Source organism: Hippichthys cyanospilos, chromosome 10, assembly GCF_059441005.1.
Source record: "Hippichthys cyanospilos isolate Australia breed blue-spotted pipefish chromosome 10, RoL_Hcya_1.0, whole genome shotgun sequence".
Lineage (NCBI taxonomy): Eukaryota > Metazoa > Chordata > Actinopteri > Syngnathiformes > Syngnathidae > Hippichthys > Hippichthys cyanospilos.
This window is the reverse complement of record NC_142378.1, coordinates 15,107,804-15,121,459: the sequence shown is the minus strand read 5'-3', so window position 1 is coordinate 15,121,459 and position 13,656 is coordinate 15,107,804. Positions and strand designations below refer to the sequence as shown.

At 38.9% G+C, this 13,656-nt stretch overlaps 1 protein-coding gene across 1 annotated transcript in view; it reads left to right on the top strand.

Annotated features, from left to right (window-relative positions):
* Positions 1-13,656, top strand: part of ddah1 (dimethylarginine dimethylaminohydrolase 1) — a 57,035-nt gene that overhangs the window by 29,208 nt on the left and 14,171 nt on the right. The gene's annotated exons all lie outside the window — the stretch shown is intronic.

Genomic DNA, 13,656 nt, shown 5'->3' with positions numbered 1-13,656 from the left:
CCTCAGCAGGAGCTATACAAAGCTGATACTCCACTTATTTTGTTGTGCATGACGCTGAATTGTGACTAAATGAGTCATTACTCTTATCAGTGCACAAAGCCGGCATGTATCCCTACAGTACTTGTGTGCCCATAGCAGTTGCTGATTGGGTCGTCAGAGGCTGAGTAGGCACATGCATGTTGATGCATGTCAATTTGGATGACTCTTTGAGTTTCTTTCTGCAATGTCCTGTGTGTGCAATATGAATGAGACGGATCAGTTTTTTATTTTTTATTTTTTATTTTTATTTTTTTAAATACTACCCAGGCCACTAAATTAGATATGTATCCAATCTTTTGACATGCAATATCAGTCGGAACGGCCTGGGTGCATTCATCTGACTCACATGTAACAAACAAGTAACAAACGGCACAATTCTGCATTCAAAGAGCTAAGCAGGTTTGGATAAAACAAAACAACAAAAGCGGACGAGGCGGCGACAACTCAATGTAGAGAGCGTGAGGTGGGTTTTTCAATTGATCTTTGAGCGAGTGACCCGCTAGCTCAGAGCAACCTAGAGAGACATTACTGGTACTGCATAAAATGCCATGACAAAAAAACCTCACCCTTTCCCTGTTTAATTTCTTCCTTAAAGTTAACAGATTGAAAATATTCTGCCTTTGCTATGACAGCTATGCAAGGTACCTTGCATACCTTGCATAGCAAGGTACTTACATTAACTTGTTAAGGGCATCCTCTGTCTCTGACATCACAATGCCCTCCATGCGCATGCGGGTCAATTTTGGGCTGTTGAGCATTCAAAGACAGGTCGCATACAAACCGAAGTTTATCTGGAAAAGTGAACGCCCTCACAAGTCAGAATTGAGCACTAAGCCCTGCAGTGGGAACCTAGCCTAATTACAGAGGTGTAACCTGACAAGCCACACCCACTTTCTCGAATGAAACAAAGTGGGTCTGGAAAGACTCCCATTGACCACTGTTCAGCCTGCTTTTTAAGTAACTAAGCTGTCAAATTTGTTGATTTGCCACATTTCTCGTGAGCAACTGCAGTTTTTAGAGTCCCCTTCACTGACGCTTATGCTACAAAAATGCGTTTACTTTATACAGTAACATGGAATTACATCATTCACTACTGTTTCTCTCCGACTTTTGGCATTGAATTAACTCCGCCTCCATCGCTACACGACCATGCCCAGACTCATTTGTTAGGCCCGTGATAAGTCTGCCAAGCAGTTAGTTATCTATCCATTGGAAAAAAATAAAGTTAATTTTTCATTTGGTGTTGAAGTAATATTTCTACTGCTCTCTTTTTATTGATGGACATATTTTGTCCATTTTTTAAATATATATTTTTTTCAAATGTTTAATTCCCTTTTTTTTTTTTTTTTTTTTTCCCCCACTGTTGATCTACAGAGGTAAAAAATTGCCCACTCCCGGAATGTCAAGCCATTGATCTTTTTTTTTTTTTTGACACTTCAGAAAGGACAAAAAATGCTTAGTCAACAATGTTCTAGTGGTATCGATGTAATCCTACCTTCATGGTGCAGGCTCTTTAGAACCTTCAGGAGAACAGCAGTATTGGAGTAAGGCAAGAAGAATTCCAAAAATGTTCCAGATCAGACCTGCCACCAGGAGGTTCACTGTGTTTGTGTGTGTTTCTGGCGTGGACCAGTGGAATGGAATGATGTTAGCTCAAGTGGTAACCCAGGAGCTCTCTTTTAATATGCCTAAAGCTTTCCTGATCCAACGCTGATGTTGCCATCTCTGTGTGATCGTAAAATCTCACCGGCTGTGCAAAGTATTCTCCACAACATTAGAATACCTAAGAATGCACGAAATCTGAAGGTCATATTAGTTGGCCCTTATGAGGGAAAAGAGCATGTGAGTTTGAATGGATCTCCTTTGCAGTCTCTGGGGACAGCATCAGGTATGCATCCACCAGTTTATTTTCATAACTTCTACTGTGATCCTGACCAAATTGATCCTTGCATTATTTAAGACTGCCATCTGTGCTTATGTTTTTTTCCCCACCAGCACTTTCAATGTCTGCTTATTTGGGTAAACCTTGCCCCCAGTTTTCATGCTCGATGACTTGGAGTTTGTGCTTTGTGTCTTTATTGGCAAATATATACATAACTAAGAATTTGCACACTATAGTTTAATGAAGCATAAAAATGTCCAGCCTCAGTCATTCAATAAACCCTTGAAGAATTGACCACTCACAGCAATCACAATGGCCCCTTCTCTTTTTATCACCGGCCTGTAATTATGTGCTCCAATGAGGGACATACAATTCCGATACTCCCACAATAAACACACACACACACACATGCACACACAGAGTGCTTGATTATGAAATCTAATGGATAGCCTTGCTTCGAGAGAAAATTCCACAATTACCCTTATAATTGCTTTCCCAAGTAAGGACTGTAACACATCCATCCATTGGCATTTATACCTCCCACCTTGCGTACATTATTACTCTATTTCTTACTTTGAATTCTGGCCATTGAAATAGTCTGTGAATAATGCAAATGAGGTTAGTGTTGATTCAGAGACTAAACCTCGACATATAAACATCCATACATCCTGTACAACCTTATTCTAGTTGTTGGAACAATGACAGTTTCTTTCTTTTTTCCCCCTTCAAACGGAAAACATGTTTTGCCAAAATTAATGTGATAACATTGAAGGACTGCCAGGTGGTATGCTGATGACCCCATCAGAAAGGCTTTTTGTCTTGCCATGTGACGTGCACTTGTAAAATAATGATTGGCATCATTTATTTATATATTTTTTATTATTTCTGGCACTGTGATACTTATTTTTTTTTTCATGTTACAGACCAAACCTAACATGTATAAACACTGTAGAAAAGTAGTTGTTAGCTCAAGTGGTAACAATGGAAATGGCTCGCCCCCCCCCAAAAGGGTAGTTTAAGATATACCAATACAAGCTTTATAGATATTAAATTTTGTTCGCACAACCAGTGGGGGTGCATGAAAGGTTTTCTCTTTCCCAGGTTGTGATTTGCAAAAAATAATTGAAGCACCGCTGTAGCCGCTTCCAGTCGTTTGATTTGCTCCATAGAGTTTAAATCTGGAGATTTAATAAGGTGGTTTAATACCTCCCATTTCTTTCACTTGATGAGCTCATTTGTTGCCTTAGCAGTATTCTGGGTCATCCTTGTGATGCATGTAAAAGCTCACCAAATAGGTTTCTTTAAATTGACTTGCTTTTTCTGAAACTGATTTTGCCGCTCCCATTTTGTTGTTCATCACTGACTATCGTGAGCCTTTGTCAAAAGGAGCAATGAAAGCTCAAAATCAAAGCTCATTATATTCCCTTGGTTTTAACTTTATTGTAAACACTAAATGCTTTTAGTGAATGCTTTGATTCTGGAATCTTATTGTTTTTCCTGCTTCATATTTGGCACTTAGAATACATCCTCTTGGTTTCAGGGGTGAAGGGAAGTGTTCATTTGTTGATAACATCGCAAATGTCAGGAGAAAATAGTTTTTTTTCAGTGCTTTTTTTTCAGGAACAAAGAGAATAAACTAGTAATGTGTCTTAACTGGGATCAGAAATCCCAGTTTGACTGCAAGAAGGTGCAATACTAATTTTTTTTGCAAAACTGTGCTGATAACTGCTGCAGCAGGATTAAATGATTACATCAATCCCTTTCAAAATCTGTCAGCCGGACATGTTCCAATATTGTGCTGCATTTTTTTTTTTTTTTTTTTTTGTGAAGCTTTTAGGGTTATTAAGTTTACTCTTGCACATGGTCTGCCGGAAGTTTGAATCTGTTTGGACAAGGTACAGAATCAGCGAGCGTGTACATAAAAACATTTCACTCAGGTGAGACAGTCGTGAACCATATATTCGCTCACACTTGGATCTGGAATTTGCACTGCAGAGCCATCTGCAGAGTAGAGTGAAAACATTCTCGCATAGGCGACTTGTTGTTTTTCACTCTCAAGTACCGCCGCAGTCAAGTTTGCACATAAGCTTGCAAAGAATGAATGACTAAATTTCCATGTCGAAGCAAAGGCAATGCTAGGGGATATTTTCCTACTGCATCTCTCACCCAATGAGGTCACACCATCCAGAATCCCAAGAATGTCAGGAATTACAATGTTTTAAGAGCTTCGAGCAGCACTAGATGTTATCAGATTGAAGGAGGCTGATTGAAAGGAGTGAGGTTGTAATGTGATGTGATCCACTACAAAGCTGAAGTGAAAGATGGGTTGTGGTGGTATGCTTCTTTTCCTCTTTGTTATTTCGTTTTGGGGACAAGCCACTACGTGATAAATCTTTTTCTTGGTGTCAATGAAAATAACTCACATGGTAAATATAACCTTACCTATTTGTGTGTTCAAGTTGATTACATAGAATGTATTGACTGGTTTAAGCGGTTCACTAAATAGATGTGTGAAAGTGGTTTGTGGAATTTAAATTATGATAAAGAAGGAAATGCACAGCTGCAAAATTTCTAGTTCAGCAATTCTAATAACCATTTGGGGGTTGTCTGTTTACAACCTTGCAGCAAAAATGTCTCCATTTTGTCAAAACTCACCCAGCTAAATTAGGCTCCTCATACTGTATGTTGGTTCCGCTGGCCATTTTTGCCTGTGTTTTCCTTTGCCACAAACATGTCATTTTGGTCTGCTGATATTTTGTGTTCTTATGAATCCTGATGCCTTACCACACAACATAAAACCTATAGAGAAAGAGTAGAACTTCACAAAGACAAATGTATCCCTACAAGGTTCATAAATGAAAAATTCCTTCATATTTGAAAAGACCAGTGACTGATGTGTGGTTGCGTAACCACCTTCTCTGCGTTGTATGCAGTGTAAGCAAGAAGGGATTCAAAAATGACAGCCTAATCAACGCCCTTCACAGTGGTTATACAAATGTATCGTTCCCCGTGCCTGACAGTTACACAAGTGTGTTTAATTATTGCAACATTCTTTACAAGGTCCTTGCTTACAATCTGTCAATCAACTGTTGGATCATGCAATGCCTGGTATGCAACAAAAGACACAGAATTCTGCTCTGTGGATGGCCTGCCTTTATCATTCAATAGACTAGTGAAAATGGCTTTGAATAAAAATCTGGGACAATGTCATGGATTTAAAACATCATATGGAGTAACAGCTAAAATCCTCTTATCTTGCAATCTTTGATGCATTTTAATTATGACAAAAGCGACCCAGTTATTTTTTGAAAGACGAGACGATCAGTTGTCCAGACAAACTGAGTGGGTGGGAGACCACGGTTGGTAGTCTTTATTTCTTCTCTCTTTTATAGGGATCAGGCAGAGATGTTTGCTATTCCCTCAAGTGTCTGGAAAGTGGGTTGTTTCCATTACAGTCTGTCTCGTTTCACTGCAGCAGTGGTAATGTTATTGAGTTGAAGCTCAGGGGTGTTCTGTGGCCTTGTGAGCCCAGTCCATAGCAGTGCACCATAGAAGAGGCCATCATAGACACACATATGGGTTACATTTGGAGCTTCAAAGACAAAGTTGGAATGGGCTAACTACTGGCAAAGTTATTATAAGGTGAGGGGAAAATGGATAGGGTCGACTTTAAACGAACTCCAAATTCTAAGAACGCTGCACTTGTCCAATTGATTCTGCAAATGGATTTATATCTCATCGCATCCAAATGCTCGGCAATAATCTCAACATTACCGCCTGGCGAAATTCATGGCCTCACTGAGACGATGCACGACAAGACAACAAACTAAATGAGTGACTTTTAGACAGAACGCCTATATATTTTTAGAGCTGTTTGATACCACTTATTTTCAGACCGATACCAGAACGACTACTCAGCTCTCATGTAGTCAGAGATATTGATATTGACTATTACTTTTTATACAAAAAATTCACGCCCAACCCCCCCAAATTTTTTTTTTCAATTTTCAAGATCATTTTTTTCTAAAAAAGCATTTTCCTTGAATTTTCATGAAATCAAATACAAGTTTCTATTTTGTTTCTAATTTTTAGTTCATGATCCTAAATTTTATTTTAAGAGAGTACCTGATACTAGTATTCGCTTCAATCACGTGTATCAATCTCTTGGAATAAGGCCAGGTTTTGGCTCAAAATCCATAGGTACCGGTACTTGGTCCTTGTTCACCCCTCCATGTTTGTTAGGTTTGCTTCATCTCTATTGGCTCAACTTTATGTCTGCTGTAATCTTGTGGGTAAAATTATATTATCTAGAAAATACTTGCCTAACTGCTCTTCTTATAAACGCTGGGTAAACTTGCTTCATTGCTTTATCTTGCTCTTGGTGTCATAAAATGGAACTGTCTTTAAATTTAGCCTCCCAATGACTGTTAACCAGTTTTTGCATATTATCTGTGATTGGATGTAGAGAGAACTCTATGATGGCGTTTCCTGAAAACATTACCTTATTTCAGGCATAAGTCATATATTGGACACCAGTACCATAATTCTTGATAAGGTGAAAACATCAAATCACTTCCTAAAGTTTGCTTTCAACAAATCCTTGAAAATAGACTGATTTATAAATGTTATAAATATGTTTTGCATAAGAGTGTTTGGTGGGTGGATGGAAAGACAAATAGTTCACATGGTTTTGTCTTTCAAGGCAGATGGCCAGCTCTGTCTCGGCTGGTTAGCACCTGACTGCATGCTTCATGCAATGATGGAAAACAACTGTCCGGAAAAGCCTGTCGTTGCCAATATTTGGGAAATCTCTTGGCCCATTGTTCTTTTTTTTTTTTTTTTTTTTTTTCCCTTTCAGGATTAGAACATATAGTCCTTTTCTTAGTTTTCCACTTCAGACCCTTGCTTGGATCTCACATTACAGGGCTGTTTTGGGAAATCCCTCATAATAGGCAGTTAGTCTAGCCTTTGCCGGGCAAACCCTCCATCCTTTTTTTTTTTTTCCCCACTTTGGGACTCATCCATCAAATTCTTTTGAAAATGTGGGCGTAACTATGTGGTATGATGGTGTTTTTTTTTTTTTGCCCCCCCCCCCCCCCCCCCCCCCCCCCCCCCTCCTTCAGTGGAATACACTCCAGGGTCCAGGCTGTTTTTAGTATTCCAAATCAAGCAAAGAAAATCAACCCCTGGAACATCTGAGCAATGATAAGAATGTAGTTATGAAAATAGGCATCAAGATATTTCCTTTTTCCTTGGCAGTTTGTTCAAAAGCTTTGAAAGGTGTTTAGAAGTTTGAGGTTATATAAGTTTGTAATAAACAGGACAAATAAAAGATAAGCCTTTTGTTTCAAATAAAGAAAAGCCCTCGCCAATGCCTCTCACATAACCAGTGAGGTCAGTACTCTGACTCTACGTGCGTTCCTCTCTTGACAAGCTTTTGGGTTCCTCTCGCTCAGAACAGCAAAGCAACATGCAGTGAGGGTAGTCCCTGTGTGGGATGAAGGTGATCAAAAGGGGAAGCCTTCAACTATAGCTAAGTCTTGACATGGCTTCCCTGTCTGTTGATCAAATGCTGTCCTTAATTGCTTTCTTGAATCCTTCCTGGAGTGCTCTACTCTCCAATGAACACATCAAAACACATTTCTCCACACATGGTAGGTCATGCATCAAGATTCATTATTTCGAGCCATCCTTTTCGACTATGTTTGGTTGGACATTCTCTTCTGGGCCTCTCAAATGTTGAAATAACTTTTAATATGTGGGGGCCTTTGGTATTTATGCTCTGGTTTTGAGAGGCCTCAACTGGCAGATCTAAAACAAACAATGGGGATTCCTTCTCATAGTCTCAATTGATTCGTCTCTGGTACATGTGAGAAGGGTGCCAAGTTTTGATTCTGTAAGGGCAATAAGCATTGGTTAACCACAGCGTTCGGAAAGCCTGACCGGTTATGGGGAAAATAACTCCTTGTGACAGTTGTCAGGCATTCCACTTTCCATTCATTTAGTCTTCTAACACGACCATATGTGTTTCCAAAAACCTTCCCTGGCAGATGCGCACTGAAGCGCACGACACTTTTTTTCTGTTACTGTTCGTGGATGGGGGGAGAGGACTCAAGTACAGAAACGGGAAAAGGCAGGTTAGCTTGATGCATACTTGGCAAGTGCAGGTGCAGGAGTTCTCGGCAAAATGCACAGACGCGATACAGGATTGTGACTTAGGGGAAAAAAAGGCAACAACCTGAGCAGAAAGTGAATGGCAACATGACAGCAATAGTCAATATGGTGCTGAGGTAGGGTTCAGGAGCCGTGTTTGTAGGCAGGTGAATTATAATTACTCACACCTGGGTTCTGCTCCAGCTGCTGTTTCTCGCCCCCTTCTCACACACACACACACACACACACACACACACACATTCATGGGATGGGATGGGGGGGGGGGGCAGGTCTCGGTTGAGCTTTTTAACAATGCGTAGTGATATCCTGTGCACCTGCCCCCATGTGCACACAATTATTCCTTTGTTGCTGGAGGGAATTAGGTCTAGTGAGGTGTGCCGGCATGTAGCAATAAAACACATTCATCCTGCACAATTATTGTCTTGTTTTTCAGAGCAATACGAATGAGATCAGTGTTTTAAAGAAAACTGAATGGTGAGGCAGAAAGCATTATTGCACTCGGTATGCAATACGACTGAATTTAAAAGGGTTATGCAAGCATCTCACTAAAATAATCAGCAGTATGTTGCACCGTGTGAAATCTTTTAAATGTGAATGTTCGACTTCTGAACCACGTTTCCATTTAAATGGGATATTTGCATTTTAAGGTGATTTTAAAATTTCTTACTTAACTCATCCGCTGCCTTGGATGTTTGTCAAACGCATCCAGCTAAAAAATCATCACCGTTGACTTCTAAATAAGTCAGATATGTTTTTCTATACGTGTTGCTCAAGATCAGGATTTTGCTGAGCTCTGCAATTAACTATTTCAAACAAATAACAGATCACATTCAGAAAATGGGCTAAAATATACAACTTGTGATTTACAGTACCATTGGCCACCTGGTTCTCCAACTTCTATTTGGACAGGACCAGTCAGGTCTGAAAACTCACATCATGCAAAGTAATGGGCAAAAAAAAAAATCTTCCCCAAATTGTGAATAAACATACAATAAACACAAAATGCACCGCTCCCCCACTAGAAATAGAAAAATAACTACTGCAAATTAATTTAAATAAAATCTGACTGCTTTGAATTATGTATGGATATTAACAATGGAAGGACAGACCTTCTCTGGAGTGAACAAGATTGAAATCCAAAATAACTGCAAACTAACTGCCAATAACTGCCTATCCACTTGATCAGATCTGTGTTAAGTCTCTTAATTACTAAATATCGGAAATAAGATCAACTTTTTTTCTGGACAAAGAGGACAGGTTGGTTGGTGCTTTTGCCTCAGAACAGGTCTTAAAAACCGTCAAATCCTTTAAAAAGGCTTACTGTAGAGGTAACTGGGAATAAATGAGTCAGCAATAGTGCGTGTGCGTGTGTCAATATATGTAATATAATGTGTGTTTGTGTGTGTGTGTGTGTGTATATATGTATATGTATGTGTGTGTGTATATATAATATATATATATATATATATATATATATATATATATATATATATATATATACATACATACATACAGTCCTCACACGAAATCCCCAAAAGTGTTGTTGACATTTGACAAAAACAATATTGGCCATCTATTGTCATGAAGCAAGGCAGAGCTCTCAGTGATGTAGGTAAGTTTATTGTCTTTTCGCTTGGTTTTTGAGGTGCAGTCATGAAAGCCAACAAATAGAGAAGCTGTGCTGATGGGAAAAGATCCCTCTGGTACTACCAGGCCCCTGCCTCTCATTTTTTTTTCAACACCTTTTGCCTGCTGCTCTTTTGAGCCATCACAGACAGCAGACGTTCTTTACAGGCTTTGATTGGATAGAGCTCTTTATTTGCTCAGATTCACATTTCTGCTTATTTTTGTAGTGCTTGACCTTGCTTGCCACTGTGGGTTACTCCACAGTAGCTAATAAACTCACCTATGAGCTATTTGATTGGGCGGGGCAAAAATTTAATTAAGGTTAGACAATGACACTACTGTGTTTGATTACATAGTAACTTGTACAAAATGATTGAAATGATGTAACAAACTTATCTGCTCGTTCTCTGAAATAGAGGTACTGTACTATCATCTTGCTGTAGCCAAATTGTAGCAGAAACTCATTTCAATTTTATTTATTTATTTTTCACATCAAGACAAAAGCTTTCTGCTGTTAGCTTTATATTTAGTCACAGGTACATTTCTCTTCATCGACCAAAAAAATGTGTCCAAGGACCATAGCGTTAATATTGCTCCTTGCAGTCTTGATATCCCAGGAGTCCCAAATGAAAGGATTCTGACAGTGCTGTGCGTTTGGCTGAAGTGGCTTTTTTCCTTAGGCACGCTGCCAAATCCTTGCGGTCGATGTGGTGTCAGGGTCTCCAGTCTTGCAAGTGTTAACTATGCATGGTTTCATATTGACCTACTTCTCAACATTTATGTAATGCTGTTAAGCAAGGTTGGGGGTGTTTTATGATGGGAGGGTGTCATGGCTTGGTTAACCACAGGTATGTTCCAACATACACCAAGGATTTGTTTGAATTAGGCAAGGACATGCTATGGAGCGCCTGCTTTTGCATACTGCTAAATGAGTTGTTGGCATTTCAGAGGAAGAAAATCTTCCTGTGACAGGGTTCTTGTTTTTCTAGAGTACTTTTTCTTTCATTGTTTCATCTTAAACTGAGCAAAAAAAGATGAGCGCACAGCTCATCTTTTTTTCTCATCTGATTTCATGTAGGTGGACACAATTAAAAGGCCCAGTTTTAATACAGTATAGAGAATAATTTTGTTAAGAGATTAAAAGGAAACTGGCAGTATAGACAAAATGTTCCAAGAACTCCACAGAAAAGCTGATGCTGCTGCAAAATAATGAGTCAATTGCAATAGAAAGGCTCGAATGACTTTTGAGAATGCTTTTCTCCTTTTCTCCAAATGCACTGTGTTCTAGCAGACAGACGGTCCTTTTTAATAGAATGTGATCTCCCTGGTACCTACCAGAGAAATGAGAACGCATAGAAAGGCTACATAGAAGCCTAAAATGAAAGGCTGCTTCTTTTTGGTCCATCTCCCTTATCCTGAATTGGAATGTGTACTGCAAACCAACTGGCACGACATTTCTTGAATTAATTTTAAAACCTTTAAAACGCCTTTTTCATTTAAAGCAGGGTGCAGGCTAACCTTGTGTCTCCTAGCCAAACTCCCAGAAGAAACAGAAGACTGGTTTTATGGAGGGGGTCTGCAGAATGAGTTGGCATCCAGGAAGGGTGAGCTATTGGTGGCCTTTCAAACTGAGAAATAATTGTGCTGAAGCTTGCGGTGCCAGTTGGGGCATTTCTGAACCTGATACAAAAGATCAAAGAGCCTGGGGAATGTGCTAGACAAAAAACGAGGGGATAAACAAGGAGATTCCGAGAATGCAAGAATGAGATGATAAAACACGGCTTTTCCTTTGGGAAATATTGAAGTAGCAGTTATAAGCTCAGTTTATAAGAAATGAGAGATGATGCAAATGCAGAATGGGGATGGATGTAAATGCAGAAATGTCAGCAACTGAACCGTGGGGAAATGTCATGTTTAACAACTTGAATAATGCACTATAATTTATGATCCATGATTTAAATGGCTTAGTATTTTTAAATCAATACACTAGCACACTGTAATTAACATTGATATATTGTTTTGACATTAATAGCTCTTTGTTTGATGGCCACGCTGTGCCATGCTAGGTGCTTCGCCTCACGAGGGCAATTTCTTTTCCATGCTTTCAGTATACATGACAACTTGAATAGTCAAGAGCTTCGACCAGACCAGCTAAAAGCACATTTAAACTGTGGCGCAGGTGGTGTCACACATTTTTATGTTCATTTAATCACAGTGATGGCAGGCATATTTCTACTAATGTGTTATGTATGGATGATTTTTGATTTCGTGAATGTCATCGTATTTAATTCAAAATATGACGACAGCATGCATAGAGCCCACTGAATCATTGTAGAAACCAATTAATTAATTTTATTTTTGTTAAAATCACGCAAGGAAGCACAACGTTGATTGGAGGGCTGGGAGGGGTCAGAAATGGACATAAATGATCAGGGTGGAGGGTGGCCCTTGTCACAGCGATGTTCTGTGATTGGCTTTTCAAATTTATACCATTTGCAAGTGGAGGTCCTTCGAAACATGTTTTCCACAATTTGATCTTCTGCTTGGACTCTAGCGCGTCTATCAACGCTATGTAAAGATATTGAGTCGAGCCACTTTCATTGGCTCTGACTTAACAGTTAACTCCCACAACAGGTAGAAAAATGACCTTTTCTACCTGTGTCTGTCTTTAGGGGTGGGTACAGACTCCACTTTGCGTTATGCATGCACTGAGCATGAACATTAGGACCCCAAATAATTATGTTCAATTTTCTGGGCCTATGTGAAGATGCAAATGTTCTTGACTGCATCCACAAACAAGACAGCACAGACAAGAATTTTGTAAACATGGGGCTAAAAATCCTTTGTCTCTTATCTCCTCCGTTGAAGTCAGGGGAAATTCCTGGCAGTTTAGGTAAAGGAACCTGTGCAGTGTCATAGATATTTTGGTGTATCTACTATACTAGTAATGCAATGCAAATTGAACAATTACCGTTTTTTTTTTTTGGACTATAAGCTGCAACTTTTTCCTCATGATTTGAGCCCTGCGGCTTACAGTCCAGTATGGCTTATCTGTTGTTTTTTTTGTTTGTTTTCTTTTTTTTTTTTCTTTTTTTTTTTTTTTTGCTAGCCACCAGCAAGCAAATGTGTGTATCTGTTTGATTCAACTTAGGGAGCAACTCTGAAATACATTTGAAAAGATGTTACACAACGGCTAAGCTCAAAGAGTTTTAAAAATATATTACTAAAAAGAAAAAAAGAAATGGAATTTGAGTGTGGGTAAATTTGTGATGTGTAAATATTATATACATTACACAGTATATATGATTGGATTTATGTATTTGTCGGAATTATGTGCAATGTATTTTTATGTTCACCAAAATAATCTATCAAAGGGAGATAAAAAAAGATGCTATTGAAGTGTGATTTTGATTTTGAACTGCTATTAAACTAACAGTATTCCGTTAGTGTTGAACGTATCCATCCATTTTCTATAAATATGTTGGTACTAAAGATGAAGTCATGTTCAGTCTGTTAAAGAGAGGATGTTGCCGTTGTTAATTAATAACAACAAAAAAATACTAATACCAATTTTGATGGGTGGTGCCACATTATGTCAAAAAAATTAGCATCATCTGTTAAAAAGAGTAAACCAGGTTTACAGCTGTTGTGACTTTTCTACATAAAAATTATGATTTGTAATTACATGGAAACATGTGCACATTCACTTTAGTATCATTTGGAAATTGCATGGCAGTGTACCTGTATGACCTAATGCTGTAGCCTTTCATAAATAAGTGGAAGCAGGAACATTGTGTAGGCCAAGAAGCACAATGAACAGACTGAGGTCATAATGAGATAGGGCTTGTGGAAACACTGATGCTCTCAATAACATGCCTGGCCTTGGAAACTACTCCTGTAGGACCCCCCCCAAATCAGAATAGTAAAATCACACT